This window comes from Gopherus flavomarginatus, chromosome 5 (genome assembly GCF_025201925.1).
Source record: "Gopherus flavomarginatus isolate rGopFla2 chromosome 5, rGopFla2.mat.asm, whole genome shotgun sequence".
Lineage (NCBI taxonomy): Eukaryota > Metazoa > Chordata > Testudines > Testudinidae > Gopherus > Gopherus flavomarginatus.
The window spans coordinates 77,954,768-77,967,576 of NC_066621.1; the positions used below are offsets into that span (position 1 = coordinate 77,954,768).

The window sequence follows — 12,809 nt, forward strand, 5'->3', positions numbered from 1 at the left end:
TATAAATATATCAAGGGGGTTAATGTTAGGGAGGGAGAGGAATTATTTAAGTTTAGTACTAATGTAGACACGAGGACGAATGGGTATAAACTGGATATTAGGAAGTTTAGACTTGAAATTAGACGAAGGTTTCTGACCATTAGGGGAGTGAAGTTCTGGAATAGCCTTCCGAGGGAAGTAGTGGGGGCAAAAGACTTTCCTGGCTTTAAGACAAACTTTGATAAGTATATGGAGGGGATGTTATGATAGGATCGTTAATTTGGGCAATTGATCTTGAATTACCACCAGACAGGTCTGCTCAATGGTCTGCGGGGAGATGTTGGATGCGATGGGTACTGAGTTGCTGCAGAGAATTCCTTCTTGGGTGCTAGCTGGTGACTCTTGCCCACATGCTCAGGGTTTAGCTGATCGCCATATTTGGGGTCGGGAAGGAATTTTCCTCCAGGGCGGATTGGCAGGTGCCCTGGAGGTTTTTCGCCTTCCCCTGCAGCGTGGGGCACGGGTCGCTTGCTGGTGGTTTCTCTGCAGCTTGAGGTCTTCAAACCATTTTTGAGGATTTCAATAACTCGGTCCTGGGATAGGGGTTGTTATAAAATGGGATGGGTGGGGTTCTGTGGCCTGCCTTGTGCAGGAGGTCAGACTAGATGATCAGATTGGTCCCTTCTGACCTATGAGTCTATGAGTCTATAACTTCTGTTGTCCAGGGTCACCCAAGTGAAGCTGTATTCTTTATATTTGGTGAACTATGTAGACTTGGGAGTTTTCATTGCCTTTGAAGAAACAAGCTATTATATTAGCTGACTTTAGTCACTGTTTGTGGGTACGAAGGAACACATTGTACGTGTGGCAGAGGAAAAATTTAGGCAGGCACTTAACAATCCCTATATTTATCTACTCAGAAATCTTCCCTCATTGTACCTAATGTAACAGTTGCATTGTTTTTTGTGAATATATCCAATATTTTTAGCTACCCTCAGATACAGAACTGAGGATATTATTATAAGGAGTATTTGTTATTACAGCCACTTATATGATCTAGAGAGAGAACATCACCATAAAACAATCTATTTTTTAAATGCTCTTACTAGAAATGTGAAAAATATCTAAACTGTTTCCATCAGACCTTGAAGTCTACAGGCTAACTAGCTCAAACCAAATATAAAACTCAGTATGCCATAATGTCATACTAGAGAGGCTACAGGTTTATCATGATCCAAGACATATTGCTCTTTAATAAATCATATTTTATTTATTTATTTATTTATTTATTTGAGAAGAATTCTATCTTCTGGTTTAGCCAAGTAGGAACTTTAGCCTGAGGCAAAGCTTCATTTCTGTTCTGTAACACAATGCTTTATTATTCGATCACATTCTTTACTGTGTTCTATTTAAAGGACTAGTTCAGATTAATTATTCATTTTAATAAGTTCATATACCACCTACATGAAGATGGAAACCGGTCTGGTAAACTGTGGAGTCGTGTGATAAATACATTTAACATACACGTTTGACCTGCCTTCTGCTCACTAATCTCTCTCTTAAGGATTTATTCTAATGTTGTTAATATCTCAGTAGTTGGAAACACTTGCCATAATTCTTAATCAACCTGCTCTGGAAAATTTTCCTTAGTCTCCCCCAAAATGTAAAATTTTCTTCACGATGATGTGCAAGATTCATTCCTGCCCTAGCAATATCCTAATAAAATGTCATTACATTAGTGTCTGTCTTGCATCCCTGCAGAGAACTTAAAAGTCTATTCTCCCACTCAGTGGAGTCCTCTGTCTAATTTAAACCGGTTATATCTGAATCTCTCACTTCCATGAATTGTAATCACTTTATTACTTTTCATTTTTAGGGGAAAAATGCTTTAAATAATTGGGAAAACAATGACTGCTTCTCCTTTAAATGAATCTGGTAAATTATGTTGATGGAAGGCACATGTAATCACTTACAAAGTTTAATTTATCAGTGTATAAAATTCAGATAATCTAGGGACACAGATCTATCTTTGTCACTTTGCAAATCTAATTTTGGACCATACTACTGTGAAATCTCATTTTTTCTCCCCCCCCAGAAGTGTAGACTTCATAAACCCAGCAGCAAAGCTCAGCTCTTCTTATTTTTTTTAAGTATATTTAAGAACTCTCACAAATAAAGTTTAAGTAAGTAAATGTTAGGCTGAGCCAAGTCTGTTAGTGAATTAGGATTAGAATTCTGAGTATCATTTCTTTTACATCGAAAGAAAAATTTATCTTTAGCATGTCATAATATTTTTTTAAATGAATGGTGTATATTAAGTTTTAGGAAGATGCAGCTTTGTTCTTCAATGATTTTTATGGAGATGTGTGTGAATATCGACCTTTGTTTTACACAAGAAAGTATATAGGTAATCAATAGGTTTCTGATGTGATTTCTGAATCAAATGTTTTGATTGTTTTCCTTTGGTCATTTGTGTCGGATGTATATATGTTCTCAACTGTTGTTGAGCCAATTTTAATATCTGTACGCTCTACATCACATCATGCTACACATTGACATGCTACTACATATGAGAGGAAGCTTTATAAATCCAAAGAAGCTATATACAGCATTTGCATTTTATCTTAAAGCTTTCCGGCTGTGTTTTATCATCATCATCCTCATGGCTTAAAAACTTGTAGGACCAGATTCAGCCAAGGAAAGTGATACCTTAGCTTTCAAGGTGGCAACCCTGGCGGGGGCCTTTGACTACACAATGCCTGCCTAGAGTGATATTGCTGATTCAGGAGATGGTGCAGCCAGTAGTACTGATTAAATACATTCCCTCGCCAGCCTTCACCTGATTGTAAAGCTGTGCTCCTCCACCAGAATTCACAAGACAGGACCACGCTGAAAAAACAGCCCGCCCTTCCTGGTGAGTGAACCTATCTTGTACTAGGTGCATTAACATTAGCTAGTGCAGGGAGACATCATAGCAGGTAAAGTGGGGGCGAATCTGATCTGTAATCTGGTTAATATACCATCCTATTTTTGGAGAATAAAACCCAAGGACCTCACCACTGGAAACAAGATATGAAACTGAATCATGCATCAAGCACTAGGGAAAACAGAAACAGCAAAATGGAGCAATAAATACAGTAAAATCCAATGCACAGAAATGCAGGTAACAAAATCAAGGTAGTTTCCTAAAAAAAAAAAATACGCCTCAGCACTTCTTCACAATGCTCAAAATACCGAGCTCAGCAGCGCAATCTAATAGCTCAAAAGATGCACTGAATATGAGAAAATGTACCAGTTTGACCACAAATATACATCATTCATTGAGAAAGTAAAGATACCCACTTGACAGAAAAAACACACTACATGCCACTTAAATCAAATATCAAGAGGATTTTAGGCCAGAACAATAAATAAACTTTAACATACTACTCACTGGTCTTGCCTCAAGCCCGTTACTTACTAAAGTGAGCTGTAATCCCTGCTAATACCCTCTAAAGAGTCTTATCACTTTAGTGTTTTAGTTACACATCTTCACGACTTTTTTCTTGTACCCAGATGAATTTCATGCTGTTTGTTAGCAACTCCACAAAATACAGGGCTGTCTACCAGAGCCTGTTTTAGGGGATTGGGGGCAGAAAGAATCCCTTTCTTTGCTCCTGCGATGCCATTATGTAGCATGTACAGTTCACTTAATACTTCCAGTGCCTTAATGAATGAGATGTAATCTCAGTAGAACCTTTTGTCCCACAGTGAGCTCAGAAAGACAAGCCCATCAAAGCTTGCTTGCTCTATTGTATGAACTGTCTGCCCTTCACTTGAAAGCTTCATAGAATACCAGAGTTGGAAGGGACCTCAGGAGGTCATCTAATCCAACCCCCTGCTCAAAGCAGGGCCAATCCCCAGACAGATTTTTGCCCCAGATCCCTAAATGGCCCCCTCAGGGATTGAACTCTCAACCCTGGGTTTAGCAGGCCAATGCTCAAACCACTGAGAGTTATCCCTCCCCGCAAACACATTAGACTTGTTTTAAATAAGGAGGCTAAAGAAAATAATATGGACTGGGTGCCTCTGATCCAACTGGAAATGATACTACTTCAGTGATATTCTGTCCTCAATTTGTTGAAACATCTTTCAGTTGTAACAACTTTGTTCTCCTGATGATCTGCATTGTGAGAAACCAACAAACTTTCTTTACTCTGAATAATCACCTAAACAAATCATTAACATGGTCTCAATCATGGGTCATCCATCAACGTACAAATAAGAGACTAATTCATGTATAGATTTAGCATGTGAACTGTTTTGTAATATTGTTCGTTTGACTTCAGTGGGAGATGCCCCAATTTACACCAGTTCATTTGCCCACATAGGATTGCATTTTAGATTTGGCGCAAGATGTTACATGACTCAAACCCTGTGTGCATTACTTTTGTAAATTTAGTGCTAGAATGCAAACAGAAAGGGCCCTTGTGAGTAGGAACTTTGATTGAAAGATTCTATGATATTTGGATTTATATATAGCTTTATTTGTGACAAAGTCTGTCTGAATTTATTGTAAGCATTGAATCATTCATGAAGCGACATCATAATTTTTGTTTCATGTTTCCTTGTGGAAGTGGCTGAATACTTTATTTCCTTGTCATCTAGCACATAGTTTAGAACATTTTCTATAGAGATTGTACAGAACCCAAATAGGTGGGAGAGATAGCTCAGTGGTTTGAGCATTAGCCTGCTAAACCCAGGGTTGTGAGTTCAATCCTGGAGGGGGCCACTTAGGGATCTGGGGCAAAAATTGATCCTGCTAGTGAAGGCAGGGGGCTGGACTCAATGACCTTTCAAGGTCCCTTCCAGTTCTAGGAGATTGGTATATCTCCAATTATTAATTTAAAACTAAGTTTCAGACATGTATAGATTTTCTAGAGCTTTACAATATGTCCTCCCTCTACCATTAACATTGGTTTAATTAGGTGCTCAAAAGCCATGAGGTTTAAAGAAAATGCATGTGAGCTGTTCTGTAATTCTTCCATTTCAATATGTGCTGTTTTCTTTCCTCTAATGGCAGATTGTCCACTGAAATTCCATTTATCTTCACCATCATAAAAGATTTTTTGGGCATTGGTCTCTTCTAAACTGTAGTTCTGTTCCAGTTAAAATGGTTTTTGGGGCAAATGGGCAATAATCCCAATGGAATTTTCTTCAGCCATGAAATATAAAGTCATTTGAGCTCAGCATTCACTATCATCTCACGAAATGGACACTTTTGTCCTTGCTGTATAAATTGAGCTATCTTACTGAAGGGTTTGGAGCAGAGCACTGGGAGCAGGGCTATCTATTCCAAACTCTGTCAGCTTGTTCAGTGTCACACAGTGAATCACTTCGGGTCTAATCCTGAACACTGCTAAATGATTCCTATTAAAGTCTATGGAAATAGAGGCACCTGATGGAATTGGGCTATTAATCTCACCGGGATTTTGTGAAACTTAGTTTTAGCACTTAGTGTGTGTAGCATATTGCATTTTCAGCTGAGCATCTCAAAGTGCTGTTCTTCTGCTAGTTGGAGTCTTCTCTTTTTCTAGGTAAAAATGTCACCCCCTCTAGGAGTTGTATGTTATCATTCTGCTCCTGATCCTTTTGAAGTGGTAGATGGCAAAACTGCTGTTGATTTAAGTCTGAGCAGAATTGGACCCTGTCCTGTGTCATCAGAAGCGCGGGGTGAAGCTGGGAGCAGAACTGTGGCTTCTGCTGCTTTTCCAATCATATCAACCCTAAGAGGGTCTATGGGTTGAGGTTTGTGAGAGCTAACGAGAGGGGCTGGTCAGGGGGAAATCTCTGCTGAGGCAGGAAGTTGTTGGGAATACTGCTTCCAAGGAACTCAGTAGATCACCTAACAGGCAGTGATTCTGATCCCATCACTGAACTCCCTCCCACTCTCAGCCATCTGCTGCAGAGCTACATAATGCAGGTCTTTTATAATCCCCTGTCTGTAGTCCTTTAAATTGTTTCCCAGGAGAATCACATGCTCTGTGTTTTCCTCAACTCCCTCTAAATTTGTTATCTATAGCATTTTTTTTTCAGATTACTTAGTATATTAAAGCTCTCTGTTGCACTTGTGAGTGCGAGAACTTTGGCAGAACAGACCCCAGGGTATCAAACTGGGCACTCAGAAAATGAGGAACATGTTGTGTCACCTGTGAAAAGTTTGGTTTAAGTGACTTACCCAGCATCATACAAGTACTCTGTGGCAGAGTCAGAGATCAAAACCAGTTCTGCAGTGTGGCATTCATGTGCTTAAACCACAAGACCAGCCTTATTCATGCAATCCCCTGCCTCATTCTGCAACAAATAAACAAGGGTCCTACAGACAACAATCTCTTCACTACAAAAACCTGATCTGTTCCTTGAGCCCTGTCCATCCTATGCACTGAATGCACTGCTATGGAAATAGCAACATTTACAAGTTACCAGAAAGTTTGACAGCTTCAGGAGATGCAGGGTGCACTTTTGCTATCCCTCCTGGAAATGAAAAGATGGACACTTGTTCACAATGTGTTCTATAGAATGGAGGTTTCTGCGTTCACACTGTGGTGAATCCTTCATTCAACGTTTGTGCATCTGGTGAGTGCATCTTCCACATAACATCCTGGTACAATTGATGGTCATCTAGTGTCTATGGCAGAGCAAGAAAACAGGCAGTTTGATGGTGGGATCATCTATGGAGTGTTTGCTGTTTTTACATCAAAGCCTGCCCTGTTTCATGTTCTGTGAGGATGGTTGGCAGGTCTTAAGGTGAGTGTGAGGCAAGTGAACAAGGTTGTCATGGAGTGAGAGCTTTTGGCTAGTGAGTAGTGCCTTAGTATGGGAAAGCAATGTAGCCATCTCTCACTGCATAACTTGAGGAAAGATGTTTACAAGAACTGGAAGCCAAGGCAGCAGAGTGGACTTCAGCTACAAGTCTCATAACTGCATTTAGCTGGATATTGACACAGTCCGTAAGTGACCTTTCCCCCAGACAGGTGTGCAATATTCAGCTGTGGACCAAACTATTTTAAACATAGAGGGGTATGTGTGCGTGTGTGTGTGTGTGTGTGCATGCGTGTAAAATAAATAAATATATATAGACATACACACAAAAGAATATTTAAATAATCAGTATATCAGTAATAAATGCAAACTGAATATATATCATTTTAAAATAAGCATGTATTAGGTCTGGAGTAAAATTTTTACAAGTACCTAAATGACTTCAGATCCAAGGTCCCATTGATTTTCAACGAGAGTTAAACTCCAAAGAGCTTAAGACCCTTTAAAAAAAAAATTGGACTTTGGGTAAAATTTTGACAAGTAACTAGTCACATTAATTGCAGATAGTTTAATGAATATTGAACTTTTTCGTGTGACTATATCAATCTCAAATATTTAAATTACTCACCAAACAGAACAGGTAGAATAACATTCAACAATGGGTTCATCAAATAAATTATTCATCACTAAATTACCTCATGATTTGACTAATTCTACCATTTATCTATGTTGCAGTGTCTCTTTATTGTTTCGCTTTTTTCATCCTGAATTTTTCTAACCTTTTTTTTTAAAGAAAGAATTATTGTTGTTCTAGACACAAACCCCAGGTTTTCAGTAGCTTTCATGGTTCCATATGTAAGTGTTCTGTACAACAATGCCAACACCAAAACGAAGAAACAATTTTCTTGTCTTTGGGGAAAGAGTGCCTAGTAATCCCCAGTCTGTGTGCACAGTAATCTATGTGCAGTTGGGTAGAAATTTTTGTCTAAAATGAAAAACATAGCTTTCATAATGTGTGGCATCTATTCCCATTCAAAGCTTAATATAGTCCTGTGCTAAAAATATTTCACACTAATGGGATCATCCAGATGCCAGTGCATGATGATAAAGGGATTTTGATTTACTGAATGCTTGGCTTTTACCACAAAGTTAATCAGCTTTGATACTGTCACGCTGCAACAGCAAAAAAGAATAATCATGGGCTAGGTTAAATTTCTTTGCGAGTGGGTTGTCATGTGGATGCCTTTGGATTTGCCAAAGTTACCTTTATATAAAAATAGAGCAAAACAAGAGGTGGGGTTACCTCCTTTAGGAGGAGGACAGGTCACTACATTTATACTTGATCATGTCTAAATTCTAACTGGTGCCTTCTGCCTTTGGAATCTGTGAAGTAGGTTGCCCCTGCCATCTTGTTTTGCTCTATATTTTACCTGGTATGTGCCCACAGCTTCCTTTCGCTTCTCAGTTAGTCTAAGAAAAACAGCTTAAATCTAAAAATAATTTAATATAAACTTCAGCAACTTAAGCTAGATTTTACACTTTTTTTTAAAAAAACCTGTCCCATGTTGGGGGTGTGTGCATGGACCTCTTGGTGTGACATATTCTAAAACTCATCGAGGGGATTACATTTTTTTAAGCATTGCATAATCACTTGCTATTCCTCACACTACAACCTGTGAGTGAGTTGTTCTTCCATTTTACAGATACGGAAATTGAGGCACAGAGATGACAAAGGCACAGAGCTGGGACTAGAACTCAAAAATTATGGATTCCTAGTCTTGTGCCTTAGTGACTAGACTACACTACCTTTCCTCTTTAGTAAAGTCCCAGGGGAAAATTCAGCTGTTATATTCAGATTTCCCAGATCTGATGGCATATGGTCTGATCCTGCTGTCATTGACTGACTACTTTTTAACTGCTAGAGTACCTGGAGTATTTTCCTTTGGTTTTATTCCCTCAGATGAAATCTTACTCACAGGCTATCATCAAAGGGAGTTTGAGTAGATTTCAAACCACTAAAGGTCATAGGAGGAATTGGAATGGGTTCTACTCACAGAATTATCTTGTCTTTATAAAATGATTCACTTGCGTTTTGGAGTGGGCGCCTTAAAAAATTCACTTGTTTCCTAAGTGTTGCAGGAAGTGGAGGGTGTGTGTGTGTGGGTGGGTGGGTGGAGGAGCCAGAATGTCCTTAAATGAAAACTGAGTTTTGTTCTGAAAATTGAGTTGTGATCCCTTTTTAATTTGGTTTTAGGATGGTGGTTTCTTACATATGACGAGGAAGCTGCTGTCCAGGAGGCAAGAGAATCCAGCATCCCCTAGACAGAGAGCTTTTATGGTTCTGATTTGTTATGAATAAACACATTTAAGGTGGTCCTGGTTAAAAGATGAAGTCTATTTTCACTATGCCTTTGCACTAAGGGAAATAGACACTGACTTTTCTGGCTCGGCTAGGAATAATGTGCACAAGCTTGTGTCTCATACACACCTCTGCCAGTGTAGCTCGGTATTCATCTGCAGCATCCCAGCTATTAGAATACAGTCCTGGCTCTCTTTTGGGAAGACAGTACCAATGATGATGATAAATACTGTAGATTAGTTATGTGGACAAAAGGAGACTAGGATATGACTCCCAACTTCGCTAGTTAGAGTTAAGCAAATATCTCTTAATTATGGAGATGCAGCTTAATTTCCTCTGTTTGAGAAATGTTTTCAAACACGTGTATCAAGTGCTGTAAACCTAACCCCCTGAATTGAAGCATTTATGCTGCCTTGGGTGTTCAGGAGCCAGCAGTTACTATGACAATAGACTAGTCCAGCAAGCTGTAGCTTTTTTGATAATGTATTTAATACCCTAAAAATCTCAGACATGTAGTGTAGATATACTCTTAAAGCAGCTAGATTGTACTTCAGAGGTGGCTACATTTTATTAGCATGTGGAGCAGTTCCTGCATGTATAATATATACTAGAGTTTGCAAAGTACCTTGGTAACTATCTGGAAAAAAGGATACATAAATGTAAACTAAATATTACATTAAGTATATCAAACTACAGATTTTTTTAGTAATTAATTCACTGTAAGCCATTCTAGCAAAAGAAAACGTCTTCCCATTTTAGTCCTAAAGACTTCCAAAGTATTGTTAGAAAAATGTCTAAGTTTTAACGTGATCTCCGTAAATTATCTTGACATTTTGACATATCAATGTTGTCTAAAGTTTGGAGTTCTAAGTGACTGGCATGCTTTCTCCATTTAAACTCAGCACTGTTTCTGTATATTTATTCTGCATGCAGTGTTATAAAGTAAATCATTATCCCATTATAGTGAGTCAAGTGGAGATGTGGTCTGCTTTATGATGTCAAAGGCAAAGAATGAAGTTTTTCTCATGGTGTCAGCTGGAAGGATAGGATTGTATGATAAAGTTCTCCTGATTAGTGATTTTTTTTTCTTCTAGTTCCGGTTCCCATCTGAGAATAGCACATAAACACCTCCTACATACAGTATGTGTGCTTGAAGGGAAAAAGTATTCTCACATTCTGCAGTAATTTCATCTCTTCACTGCCAGGAAAGGTCTAAAGAGTGGCTATACAATACATTGTAAAGAGAGTGATCTATTAGCAAAGTCCTTCCAGATCACACATCAAAATCGGTTTGCTCATTATTCACTATTCTCCTTACTGTATTTTCCCACCCCCACATTTAATGTCCAATTGCAATAACCGCTGGTGGAGCCAAATGGGTCAGCTTGATAATAAGTAATTATGAAATGTGCTGCCAAGGCAGTTTTCAAAGTTGTATTAGTTTGTAGATAGGTCAAATTAGAGCTGGTGTTTGGGTTTAGAGCCTACAGCTGGGAACCAAAGGGACCTAATCCCACTGAATTTCTGAATCTCTTAAATTACTTGGAAAACCCCAACCAACAGCATCATTTGTTTCCATGAGAGTTATGCCATCTGGGTCAAAATCTTTCAAGAATGGTTGTTTTCATGATATTTTGGGAGGACACTGACTGGAAACAGAACACTAACTCATCCTATATTGGAACAGACCTGGAATCAACACAGTACAGGCACAATTGGATCTGCGGCATTGAATCAGAAATCCCTTCAGTGGTGGTCACCAGTTCAAAACTCTTGGGGCAAAACAAGAACCTTTATTTAGAACCTATTTGAAAAGAGAATCCATTTCGCCAGATTTTCAAAAAAGTTCACTCAGCTACATGCACAATTCCCAGGATAGTGCAAGGTAAACATGGATGTAAATGACAGGTTGGAACTTTAACATACATTCCTGTCCCTCAGCCCAACTGCATATTTGTAAAGCACAGGACCTGATTCAGCAAGCACTAACTCATATGAGTTACTTAAATATATGCACATAAACGGTTATGGGATTGGATCCTGATTGTGTGTTGTTGTTTAACCATGTTAAATTTTGGCATTCCCTTAAAGGGTTTTTTAAAAATTAGAAATAGCTTGAAAAAATGAAAAATACAGGAAATTGCTAAGGTTTGCATCGGAACTTCAGTATTTAATGAACTAATTAAAAGATGAGCTCACACGTTAACTAATAGTGCATGGGTTCATGTATATCTCTTATTCATGTCCGACCTAAGCATTTGAAACAAAAGAACCTCTGTTATGTTAATCTGACAAAAAGTGATTGCTCATGTGATGATTAATCTCATCTATGTCAGGACTAAGCATATGTAATGGCTGTGATATGAGTTGGAGGTTTCAGTCTAATTCATGGAGGGTGGATATTCAAAAACACAAATACAATCACTAGCGCTTATGCTAATCTTGTTGGTAGTCCTAGCCTGGAGGCCAGGGTTTGTGAAGCAATTAATACTGAATTCCCTCTAGAAGCTGTTAACACCAGGTTCCCATTCATTCATAGGTGAGTGCAGGGCCGGTGGGAGGGGAGAGTTTTTCTTGGTTTCCAGGAGGTTCCTGTTGTGTGGAGGAGACAGAGGATTTTGGTTTCTCCACTCCTAAGTCCAGCACTTTTGTAAAGGCACTAGATCAACCATTAATATGTTAGTCGGGCCCACCCCCTAAAAAAAATACAGCTGTACCCCGATATAACGTGACCCAATATAACACGAATTCTGATATAATGCCGTAAAGCAGCACTCCGGGGGGGTGGGGTCAGGGAGAGGGCTGCGCGCTCTGCCAGATCGAAGCAAGTTCAATATAATGCTGTTTCACCTATAACGCGGTAAGGCTTTTTGGCTCCCAAGGACAGCGTTATATCAGGGTAGAGGTGTAGTTAAGCCACCAGATTGCTCATCAGCATTGATTAAAAACTGAACACACTTTTTTTTTTCCATCCTAAAATACACAGAAGGTCATTTTTGAAAATAAGATATGTCTTTGCCTTTGGAAATAAGATATTTCTGTCATGTGATATTTTCCCTGTCAATTAAGAGAATTTTGGAGAACAGCTAAGTTTGTTCCCAGAATAGACATTTCTTGTCAACTAACACAACTAAATTAATGGAAACTAATTGTTCTAAAGTTCATGAATCGCAGTTCTCCTAATTGCTTGCCTCTCCATCCACATCTGCTGGTTTAATTTTATCCTTTGTGCTTTAAATACTAGTGAAGCATTCAGTCATGGGTGGTTGTTTTTTGTTTTTTGTTTTTTTTTTTCCATCTCTAATTTTTATTAGGGCATCTTGACTGTTCTTTCTTTTTCCTTTGCCTATATGAGAATATTCCCAGTAATGTATTAGGCAGTGCTTTGTCCATTCACATCTCCCTCGTCTGACACTTCAATATGGAAACAAATAAACTGGAGTATCTTCTAGAGGAGACTTTGTCTGTTGTGGAATTAATAGGACACTATTTCTGAACTGCTCTTTCCTTGTGGTAATAGAAGCCTTGTGCGTTGTGTCTAGAATGTATGCATTTTATATAGTGCTTACATGCTGTGATTATGTGTAACCCAATTATTTAATTATTTGTGCCAGTATGACTTTCTAAGAGTCCTAAAGACTAATTGACTGACACACTGGAATATTCAGTC

General features: G+C 38.7%; 1 protein-coding gene across 2 annotated transcripts in view; it reads left to right on the forward strand.

Moving 5' to 3' along the window:
* Window positions 1-12,809, forward strand: part of PDHX (pyruvate dehydrogenase complex component X) — a 96,521-nt gene that overhangs the window by 63,157 nt on the left and 20,555 nt on the right. The window lies entirely within an intron of this gene.